Genomic DNA, 11,664 nt, shown 5'->3' on the forward strand with positions numbered 1-11,664 from the left:
TTTACATTCCCACCAACATTGTATGAAGAGATCTATTTTTCTGCATCCTTGCCAACACTTGTTATTTTCCATTTAAAATATAATAGCCATTCTTGTGGGTGTAAAGTGGTACCTCATTGTGGTTTTGATTTCCATTTCCCTTAGGAATAATTGTTTAATTCCCTAATGGAATTGTTTTCCTACTTTCCTTTTCGGATTGTTCATTACTGATGTACGGAAACAACAGTGATTTTTGTGTGTTGATCTCGTACCCCACCACTTTGCTGAATCTCTTCATTAGGTCTAGTAGCTTTCTTCAGGATTTTCTACATATAGTATCATATCACCTGCAAATAGGGACATTTTACTTCTTCCTTTCCAATTTGAATGCCTTTTATTTATTTTTCTTGTCTAATTGCCCTGGCTAGAACTTCCATTACAAAATTGTATAGCAGTGGTGAAAGTGAGCATCCTTAAATTATTCCTATACTTAGGGGAAAAGCTTTCAGTTTTCACCATTGAATATGTTAGCTGTAGATTTTTGTTTTTTTGTTTTTTTGTTTTATTGGTTGTAGTTGTTCCACAATTCAATTAACAACAGATTATGAGATACAGCTGGGAGAGATAAGCTTTTGCTTTCCTTTAGAAGAGCCAGTTTTGGGCCATGGATGCTTGTAAATTTTCCAAAAGGGCCATCTGTTGCTATGCATGCTGGGTCTGAAGCTGGAGATTGGCGTACGTACATTCTAGGAGTCCTAAGCATTCCTTGGGCTTGTGGTCAACTCCTGAGAGTAGCTTTGTTATCTGGATGTTCAGGAAAGTGGTTTGGGGCAGGGGGGATTTGCTTGCATTTTAATATAGCTGGGGGAGTGTTTGGTTCAACAAAGAGGCACAGCACTACTTCCCTCTTTGGCTTTTCTATTAGTACGACTAGTGTACTGCTCCATCTGAACACCAACAGGTGCGATGCCAGTTGGTGTTGGCATTTACCGAAAGCTTCAACCCAGCTCCCATACATGTGGTTGATCTAGCTTTGGGGTTTTATGCCTTCCATCATGTTGCAGAAGAGTCCCTCTATTCCCAATTTTCTGAGTGTTTTTAATAAGAAGAGGTGCTGGATTTTGTCAAATTTTCTGCATCAATTGAGGGGATTGTGTTTTTTTTTCCCCTTCATTCTATTGGTATGAGTTTGGGTCATTGGTTTGAGAGCTTTCTTCCTTTTTAATTTAAGCATTTAGAGCTATAAATTTCCCTCTCCATGCTGCTTTTGCTGAATCCCATAAGTTTTGGTATGTTGTGTTTTCATTTGTGTTTTTCTCAAGATATTTATAATTTCCCTTGTGATTTCTTCTCTGAGCCATGCATTGTTTGAATGTGTTGTTTAATTTCCACATATTTGTAAATTTTCTTGTTCTCCCTCTGTTATTGGTTTCTAACTTTATTCCACTGAGGTCAGAGAAGATAATTCTCATGATTTCAATCTTTTTAAACTGAGACTTGTTTTGTGACCTAGCATATGGTCTGTCTTAGAGATTGATTTGTGTGCACTTAAGAAGAATGAGTAATATGTTGTTTTTGGGTGAAGTGTTTTATATATTTCCATTATGTTTAGTTGGTTTATAGTATTGTTCAAGTCTTCTGTTTTTCTATGGATCTTCTGTCTAAGTGTTCTATCCATCATTGAAAGTGGTATATTGAAGTCTCGTACTATTAATGTAGAACCATCTATTTCTCCCTTCAAATATGTCAATATTTGCTTCATATATTTTGGGACTCTGCTGTTAGGTACATATATATTTATAATTGTTGTATCTCCTTGATGAATTGACCCTTTTATCAATATATAGTAATCTTCTTAGTCTTTTGAAACATTTTTTTTTAAATGCAGTTTTATTGAGATATATTCACACACCACACAATCCATCCAAAGTATGCAATCAAGTAACAGTTTTTGACTTAAGGTCTATTTTGTCTGATATTGTTATAACCATCTAGATCTCTTCTGGTTATTATTTGTGTGGAATAATTTTTTTCCCATCCCTTTACTTTCAACCAACTTGTATCTTTGAATTTCAGAAGTCTCATGTAAATAGCACATAGTTGTGTCATGCTTTTTTATCCATTCTGCCAATCTCTGCCTTCTGACTGGAGAGTTTAATGCATTTACGTTTCAAGTAACTACTGATAATGTACAACTTTCTTCTGCCATTTTGCTATTTGTTGTATGTACATCTTGTACCTTTTTGTTGCTCAATTGTTCCACTACTGGCTACTTTTGTATTTGTTGATCTTTTGTAGTGAACCATTTAGAGTTCCTTATGTCCATCTGTATATATTTTTTCAGATATTTGCTTTGTGGTTACCATGGGGTTTAAATTTAACATCCTAAATGTATAAAACTATCATTTGACTTGATGCCAACTTAACTTCAATAACATACACAAACCATGAGCCAGTGCCCCTCACTTTTTTGTTGTTCCTGTCAACAAATTATGTCTTTATACATTGTGGCTTCCAAACCATAGATTTATTATTACTTTTTATGCATTTCCATTTTAGATCTCATAAGAAATAAAAAGTGGAGTTTCAAACAAAAAATACAATAGCACTGGCATTTGTAAGTACCATGTAGTTACCTTTTCTGGAGAGAATTTTTTTTATGTAACATTCATCTGCTGTCTAGCGTTCTTTCCTTTTAATCTGATGAACTCCCTTTAGCATTGTTTGTAAGGCAGATCTAATGGTAAGAAATTCCCTTGGTTTTTGTTTATCTGAGAATGTTTTAATTTCTCCCTCATTTTTGAAAGGTAGTTTTCCCAGATATATAATTCTTGGTTGGCAATTGTTTGCTTTCAGCACTTATTGAATATGTCATCCCACTGCCTTCTTGCTGGCGTGATTTCTGGTGAGAAATCAGCATTTAATCTTATTGAGCATCTATCTCCCTTGTACATGACACATTGCTTCTCTCTTGTGGCTTTCACAATTCTCTCTTTATCTTTGTCATTTAGTGGTTTGATTATAATGTGTCTGGGTACTGATCCTTGACACTTATCCTGTTTGGAGTTCTTTGAACTTCTTGGATGTGTTTATTCATGTCTTTCATTACGTTTGGGAAGTTTCCAGCTATTCTTTTTTTAAGTATTCTTTCTGCCCCTTCTTTTCTTTCTTCTCCTTCTGAGATTCCGATAATACATATATTGGTACACATGGCGGTGTCCAATAAGTTTCTTAGGTTCTGTTCACTTTTCTTCATTCTTTTTTTTTTCTGCTCCTTAGTCTGAATAATTTTAATGGCCTTTTCTTTGAGTTCACTGATTCTTTCTTTTGCCAGCTCCAATCTGCTATTTAAACCCTCTAAGGAATATTTGTATGTCAGTTACTGTGGTCTTCATTTCCAGTGTTTTTGTTTTATTTCTTTTTATAATCTCTATCACTTTATTGAAAGTCTCATTTTGTTCATATATCATTTTCTTGATATCATTTAATTTTTTCTTTTAACTCTTTAAACATATCTAAGACAATTTTTAAAAAATTTTTGTCTGGAGTGTCCTAAGTCTGGTCTTCATTGATAATTTCTAATCTCCTTTGGATGGGATATTATTTCCTGTTTTCCTTATGCCTTGTAATCTTTTGTTGCACACTGGACATTTTGATATTCTAATGTGCTAACTCTGGTATTTTGTCCCTGAGGTGTCTGTTCCTTCAGTTTGTACCCAGCTAGTGAAATGACAGAGATTTTTTTGAATGCCAGAAGCTAACAAAAACAAAGAAATGAACAAAACACTTTCCTATGGTCTTTGCAGATTGCCCCTGTGTTGGCTGTTGTTCTCATTCAGTTTAGGCATCTTACCAATGAACTTGAAGAATAGCCTGAGACAAAGTGTAGGGTCCTCTCTGATCTTTTCTGGGCTTGTGTTGTGGTCCTAAGAATTCCCCCATTACATGAGTCCAAATGCCCCTCTTCTCCCTATGAAATAGCCTTTCCTCTCCAACCTGTGTGCTCTATTGTATGTCTTAATGTGGAAATCTTTTGCCACAGACTGCTACTATTTGATCGGTTTTTACATTGATTTAGCTAACCACAAACTGTTTCTGCATGCAGGGCAACTTTTGGGACAGCAAGCCAGAAGTGAGTGTCCTGGTTCAGTCCTTCAAGCTGCCACCAGAGAGACTGGGAGTGACCTATATGCCTCCATTTTGTGAACAGGAGTTACACTATTCCCTCTGGAACTTGGACTAGTGATAAGCACTGAGAGTACAGGCTGGCTCTGCACTGAGCTAGGCAAAGAGGGGCAGCAATTGTACCATGGGGTTTTCCTATAGTTTTTAAGTTGTTTTTTTCTTGATTTGGTGCTTCCCTGGTTAGTGCAACCTTTTAATTGTTTTCCAGAGCTCTGAGAAGATGGTTCTGCCAGTTTTTTCCTAGTTGTTTAAAGACTCTGTGTGGAAATGGAACCCTGGAGTGCCTTACTCTGCCATCTTGGTGATGTCCCATTCAATAGGGTAGTTCTTGCTTAGAGTCTTTCATGTGGTTGCAATAAGAAGTCATCTGGGGGCTGTAGTCATATGAAGGTTCCATGGGCCTGGATGACCAGAGTGTTGTTCACTCACATGCCTGGCGGTTGTTGCTGGTTGTCGGTTGGGGACTCAGCTGGAAGCATGACTAGTGTGCATACATGTGGTCTCTATGTGGCTTGGGATTCTCACAGCATATTGGATAGTTCTGAGAGGGAATGTCCCAAGAGCAAGCATTCTGTGAGGCCCAGGCAGAGCCACAAAGCTTTTTATGACCTAGTCTTGGAGGCTCAGGAACATCACTTCTATTGGTCATCCACTTCTATTGGTCAAGTCCAGATTAAGGGGGAGGGAATTAGACTCCACCTCTTGCCATGGGAATGGCATACAGGCAAAGGGAGGTAAGGAATTGATGGCAGCATCTTTGGAGATAAGATATCACAGAACACCATACAGACCAAAGACACCTTTGTGATCATGTGACCTTTGCAGTCACACTGGATCCCACACTTAGAAGGGTCTGGCCCTTGATTAAATGTTCTGCTTTCACCATGTTGAAATTTTAATAATTTTTGGACAAGGGGCCCTGCATTTTCATTTTGCACTGGGCCCTACAAATTATGCAGCCTGTCTTGTATTTGCCTGATATGAAAGTGCCCTCAGGAGTTGTGCCTGTAGAGACCTTACAGACCAGCTGAGAGCATGAGGTTTATGTGAAACACTGAAGCTAGTAAATGACAGTGTCTGAGCAGAAGTTAGGCTGTGAGCACAGGAGGGCTGGGAGAGGGTGAGGTGGATCCTCCCATATTGCATACTCTCTCTGGCACACATTCAGACTTTCGACTCCCTTGGGCAAAGCCTTCCTGCTCTGGGGCCAGAAAAGCTTCCAGGAATCTTAGAAATGTCCTTTTCCTCTCCCCACCCTATCTCCTCCCTTATCCTCATTCCAGGACCCTTAATCTGTAGGCCTTGAAGGGATGGGCTTCCCATATCAGGACTAGATCCTGGGGAGGGCGTGGTGGGTGGAGGGGGTCTCGTAGTGCCTGGGAGGACTGCTCAAGGATGGAAAGTGGCACATGCCCCTGCTACCCAGCTCAGGCTGCAGATCTCAGGCAAGCCACTTTAAAAGGCCTGCAGGAAGCTGGGCCAAATGTGAACTGGGTTTGGTGGGGTGGGTTGCACAGGGTGGGGATGGGAGGAAAAGGCTCTCCAGTCTCCTCTAAGGAGTGAGCTGAGTGCTCTGGTGCTCTGGACAATGCCTCCTTCCTAGCCCCCAGCCAGATACCTCACCAATTCCCCAGGCACAGGGCAAGCGTTTTTCCAGCTTAAGAAATGGTACAAAGGACCATCCCCTAACTAGGGCACAGTTACAGATAGCCCCCGAGGGAGGGCGCTGCTTGTTTACAGACAATGTCCACTTTCTTTCAGGGATATCGTTTTGCTTGAGGAACATACAAAATAGCCTGTTTGTGCACGTGAACAGTGCACACTTTACCATCAGAGGCTGCTGACCCTTTTTCATATTTATGAGGCTGAGAGGACTAAGGAGGGTGCTGGTTCTAGTCTTCCTCTACAACATGCAATTGGCCACTCCAAGGCCCAGTGAGTGTCATTCTTGACTGGTGCTGGTCAGTTCCCTGTTTGCTCTCAGATTGGTTCCAGGCAGCTCTGCAGAGATTGCATTTCCCAGGCTCCTCGCTTTTTGGTTTCCAGGTAAATTCAGCCAATGGGGGATCCTGGCAGAAGACTAGAAGGTGTTAGAAGAGTGAAATAGAGTATTCTTTTCTCTCTGCTTCCTATGGTATCTCTGGCAGAGGCTGTCTCTCTCTCATGGCTCCAGGTCACATCAGACAGCCCCTCTCTCTGTGGCTGCAATTCCCACTGGAAGCTCTGGGTTTTGGAGTCTCATAACTCCACTTCCTCGCCTTCCTTTCTTCCTTGCGGTCTAGGGCAGAATGGTTTTCTGCTGTTGGTAATCTCTGGATTGGCTCATCATCCTCTGTGTGGCTTCTTAGCTCTTTCATCACCTGTGTAATAAGTTCTCTCTATTAAATTCCCTTTGTTGCAAAGTCATAGACCGATGTAGTTGGTCATTCTGCCTTTCGTGTGTCCAGGAAACCCTGGAGGGCTGGGAAGGTCCCGTGATCCTGGTTTCCCCATCACCAGAAGCATAGTCCTTGCTCTGAATGGAAGCCGTGGAGCTCAGCTGGATCCATGTGTTTGCACACCAGTAAGCATAGTCCAAAGCTGAGAACAAACTGAGAAGGCGGCCTGGCCTGCTCCCACCAAGTCCTGATCACTAGCCCCCCAGATGAGGGAGGAAGAAGAGGCCTGGCCATGGCCTGTGGGAGCACAGTGCAGCTGATGTGCCCAGAGGCTAGATGTGTTTTGATCTAGTGACAGCTTCCCTGCCCTTTGAGGTACCCTGATGTGGTTCTATTTTTATCACATGTACATCTAAGTTCCAGAGGCCAGTGATTAAGAGCCTGTGTGTGGTTTGGGAAATAGGATGTGTGTGTGTGTGTGTGTGTGTGTGTGTGTGTGTGTGTGAGGCTCAGGGGTAATGTAGACGGGGGAGTGTGGTTTAGTGTCCTGCACAGACGAATATGGGTTTTAGTTCCATGTCTGTGAGGATGTGGGTCTGGCATAATGAACTTTGAGCCTGGCTTCCAAGATCACTTAGGGTTTCCAAGATAACGTCTTTTGGGGTCACTGGTAAGACAGGGGACTAGAATAGAATTTATGTGGGAGCTGTTAGCTGAGTCCCTAAGAAATGGACAGGTGGGGGATGAGTTCAAGTCAGGGTTTAGGGGAACTCTCATCTTCCTTGCTTAATGGGGGTCCAGCTCCCTGAGCCGTGTTCACCACTGCAGACCCCTCTTTCCATTGGGGTGCAGAGCAGAGGGCTAGTGACACATAACTTGCTAGATGATGGTCAGGAGTTATTTAGACCTGATAGACTGGGTTTTTCATTTTAAAAAAAGTTGATTCTACCTGTTTTGGATCTTCCTTATCAGCAAGTATGATGCAGGAGATAGAAAATACACAAAAGGGCAAGAATCAGGAAAATTGGAGGGGTAATGAGAGAACTGTGTGTGTGTGTGTTTGAGAGAGAGAGTGAGAGAGAGAGAGGGAGAGAGAGATTGGAGTTATCCCTACAACGACCTGGAGCTTCCCTCTCCCTCACCGTCCTTTTTGTGGGGACAGCACCATCTACCATCTCAGACCTGCCCCCGTTGCCCTGGCAACTGGCCTGGCCTGAACCCAGGGGCGGGGTAGTGCTGGCCCACATGAGGACCCGTCACACTCTAGCCCATGCAGTCTTCTCCCTGCAGGCTGGATGCCCGTGTTCTGCTATGTGACTACTACCTTTGTCCTGTGCCTGCAGTCTTGTCTTGATCCCTTGTCTAGTCCTTGTAGGCTTGAGGCCCTGCTTGGCTCTCACTGGCCTCCCCCCATCAGATGTAGCCTTTAGTTGGGCTCTGGGATCTGCTGACAGGCTTTCCTGATGCTGTCCATCTGCTTGGATTCTGGAATACCCATCCGGAATTGCCCGTTGCTATGATCCACCTGCTGGTAGGAACACCCTGTTCCCAAATGCTAGATGATGTGCTGCTCCCCAACAAGACCAACTGTTGCTGGGCTGCCACCTGTTATCTGTTTCCACACCCTTGCATGCTGCATTCTGCCTGTCACCCTGGACAGCTGCCCAGCAGCTGCAACTGAGGCCTTCCTGCCAGCACCTTCTCCCGCCCAGTGGGTGGTCCTGTCCAGTTCCTGGCCCTTTCAGCCTGCCTCATCTGCTGCACTTTATGAGCCACATCTGGCTGGATACAGAGCTGGGACAGCCTGGAAGGACCCACAACACACTGACACCTGGAGAGAGATGGTCATCCTCCTTCAGGACCTCTCGGGGAAGGCCAGGTTTATTTTATTATAATAAAATACAATAATGATAATTATTGTCCTAGCTAATATTTATTAAGGACTTATGATGTGAGAGGCTCCGTGCTTTACCAACACTATTTTCCTTATATCTCACAACTACTCCAGGAAGTTAAGTACTATTATTTATATCCCTTTTTCATAGATGAAGAAACCAAGCTTAGTAATATAAATGTATCTGCTTAAGGTCCCACAATGAGTAATTTATGGATGTGGGAATCAGAATTGGGATGCCTGTCTTCAGAGTTCAAGCTCATAACCACTAGACAAAAGCGCCCCCTTGGTACACTAATGCACAGGGATAGGGTTGAGCTAAGGCTGTGCTCTCAGACAAGCCTTTGGACATTCCTGCATCCTCAAGAGAAGAATATTGGAATAAACTTCCTCCTGGCCACCTCCAGGAGTGGACCTCCAGAGCTCCCCATCACCCAATCCTTCCCGTGTATTCCCCAGGCCCCTCTCCCCTGTGTGCCCTCCCTTGGGCTTAGCGTTTTTAGGGGAGTCATCATATTCCAGGTTAACAAAGCTGGAGTATGAAACGTGTGTGTGCAATGAAATTATTAATTGATGGAGCTGTCTTTGATGGGTCAGAGTGGGGAAGCAGGAAAGGAAAGGTGCCCTGGGGGTGGCAGGAGTCTTTGAAGGAGAGATGGAAGAGTTTTCTGGAGAAGGCGGTGGTGGAGATTGTCTTGGCTTTAGCCCTGTCCCAGAGTAGCTATGGGGAAAGGGAAAGAAAGGATGGGCCCTGGATTGGGGGTACTCCAGTTTCCAACTGAATAATTATATACTGTGAGTTGGTGAAGGGGATGGGGATGGTAAAAGATGGTGGTTTGGAGGGGGTTGGGTACAGGCAGGACTATAACTGAGTAAATTCAGTTTCATGTTGAGCCAGTGCTTCGTGATTTCTGCCTCCCGTTTATTCTTGGGAAAGCAATTTCTCAAGAAAGAGAGAGATCTCTCCTGTTCATACGAGCTCTCAATCATTGCTGAGTTTGAGATAAATGGCTCAGAAATGGGAGAAGTATATTTCCTAGGAATTCTAGGAGGAAACAGCCCATGGGCTGTAGCCAACCTAGTCATAATGACCACGTGTGGCTCTGCCCCTGGGCCTGTCTCCTCTCTAAATCTCCTCCAGCTCTTGCTCGCCCTTCCCTTCTCCCAGGTCCATTTCTGTTTGGGGTGTGAGTTGATTCTGAACTGCTGCTTTTAGGTTCTGTTTATTGAGCACTAGGAGGAAAAAAAGGAAAAGAGAAGTTAATTTTAGCCTCTAGGCTATTAGTGTCCAAGAGGGCAGAAGGAAGGAGGAAGGCTGATGGAGAGAAGGAGGGTGGACAGAACAGGTTGATAAATGGGCAAATGAGTAGGTTATCCCTCCTTTTCCAGCAGCTGAGATAATGGTGGCACAAGGTGGTGTGCAATCAGGAACTTTCCTTTAAAGGATATGGATTGTAGGCCTCCCATGTCTTTGGAAGTCTTCAGACCCTGGTAGGAAGAAACAATATTTGTACTGGGCTTTGCCAATAGCCTCAGTTCCCTTTAGCAAATCCTGCTGGACTCTGCAAGCTATGATGGGATCAGGAATAGGATTGTAACTTCAAAATGGGTGAGGCTTTGTGGGGTTCTGAGGTTAGTTTTGGGGTCCTATCATGGCCATAACTGCCCAAAGTGTCGTTTTCAGATAGTCCAAATAATTCAAAGGGGAATTCTACCTTTTGTTCTCGTGAAGGAGGGAGCTGTTTCAAAGGGGAGCCAAGGTGAGACGGCAGCTCTGCGGTGGGTGTTCCACTCCGAAGTCACCTCTGACATGGGTGGAGCCCGGGCATGACCTCAGAGTAACACACGTGCTCCCCACATGGTGGACCATGTGTGCTGCCCGGGCTCTGCGAGGGCCTCCATGCTTGGAAAAGCCTGGATCTGCTGACTTGGCAAAACTGATCATAAGAGGCTTGGGGGCTGGGCTACATCTGGAGGGGAGAGGAAAGAGCCCCCGATGACTGGGCTATGGAAGGGCTTGACAGACCCAGCAGCCCTGAACTCTCTATTCCTTCCCCCCAAACCACGAGAGCAGTGTAATTCTCTTCACGTTAAAAGTAAACATCTGGCAGCATCTGCAATGCCCAAAATAAACCAAGATCTAATAAGGGACGTTTGTAACCACAACAGGTCCTGGATGGGGAAGGGTAGGTGGTTGGCTGTGTAGAAGCCAAAGCTGGCTAATTGGGGAGCCTCAACTCATTTGCTTATTGATCTGTGATAAATTAGTTGATCAATGCACATTTTCCTAGAAGCTTCTGCTGTTGCGGTTTTCCATGGCCCCAGGTCCTCATGACTGACTTGTGAGGCCAAATGGTCCTTGGTGTACCGGAGACTGGGAATGACTGTCTGTTCTGGGGAATCAGCTGTGCCTGGCTGGAAGTCCAGAGTCTGAGTATCCCAGGACCTGAGAACATTGGGAAAATCTCTGTGGCAAAGCCAGTGAGGTCACTGCAGGGGAAAGGGTCATTTTCCAGAAATGGAGTTTGTCTGGGCCCTTTCCTGGGAGATCAGAAGCAGATGCCAGCCTGAAGGAGGCAGGATCCCTCAGTGGTCATAGGGCCAAAGGTGCTCCCAAGGATAAGAGGGAGAGGGAGATGGAGGGCAGAGGTGGAGCAGAAGAGGTGGCTACATCTTGACATCAGTCCTCTAGAGCTGGTAGGCAGAGTTAGACAGGACAGTGGCATTGGAAAAAAACAGCGATAAGCACATTGACTGCTTCAGTCTGATTGACAACAAACTGGAAACAGAGCCTGGGACTGGCTGGCACCATCTGACAACTGTGAAGGAGCTCAAGTATGAAATTGGGCATATTTGAACAGCATCAAATCCATTTCTCAAGCAACACTAAATGTAAGCGACAGACGGAGAAATGAATTAATATAAAAAGTGTTGCCAGCTTTCATGTTATGGCAAGAGACATGCATCCAATGAGGAACAAATGCACAGGACTTCATAATTCTGAGGACTAATATCCTTCATCGCCCTCATCAAATAGCCGGAAGTGGTGGAGGACTCACCGAGGACAAGTGAGTGGAAGAACAGGGGCGCGGTTTGGGTTGTCTGCATACTTGGAAAGGAGGCATTTGGCTGTAAAGTTAGAAATGAGTTTTATGCTAGAGGTCACAAACTGGCCGCCAGCTGGCTGAATCCAGTTTGTAGACATAGTCTGTTTGGCCCACAAATGTT

The 11,664-nt window shown here is 44.2% G+C and overlaps 1 pseudogene; it reads right to left on the minus strand.

The window, feature by feature from the left end:
- Positions 1-541: 541 nt before the first annotated feature.
- On the minus strand, positions 542-926 carry LOC119512107 (annotated as a pseudogene).
- Positions 927-11,664: the final 10,738 nt, after the last annotated feature.

This window comes from Choloepus didactylus, chromosome 17, assembly GCF_015220235.1.
Source record: "Choloepus didactylus isolate mChoDid1 chromosome 17, mChoDid1.pri, whole genome shotgun sequence".
Taxonomy (NCBI): Eukaryota; Metazoa; Chordata; class Mammalia; order Pilosa; family Megalonychidae; genus Choloepus; species Choloepus didactylus.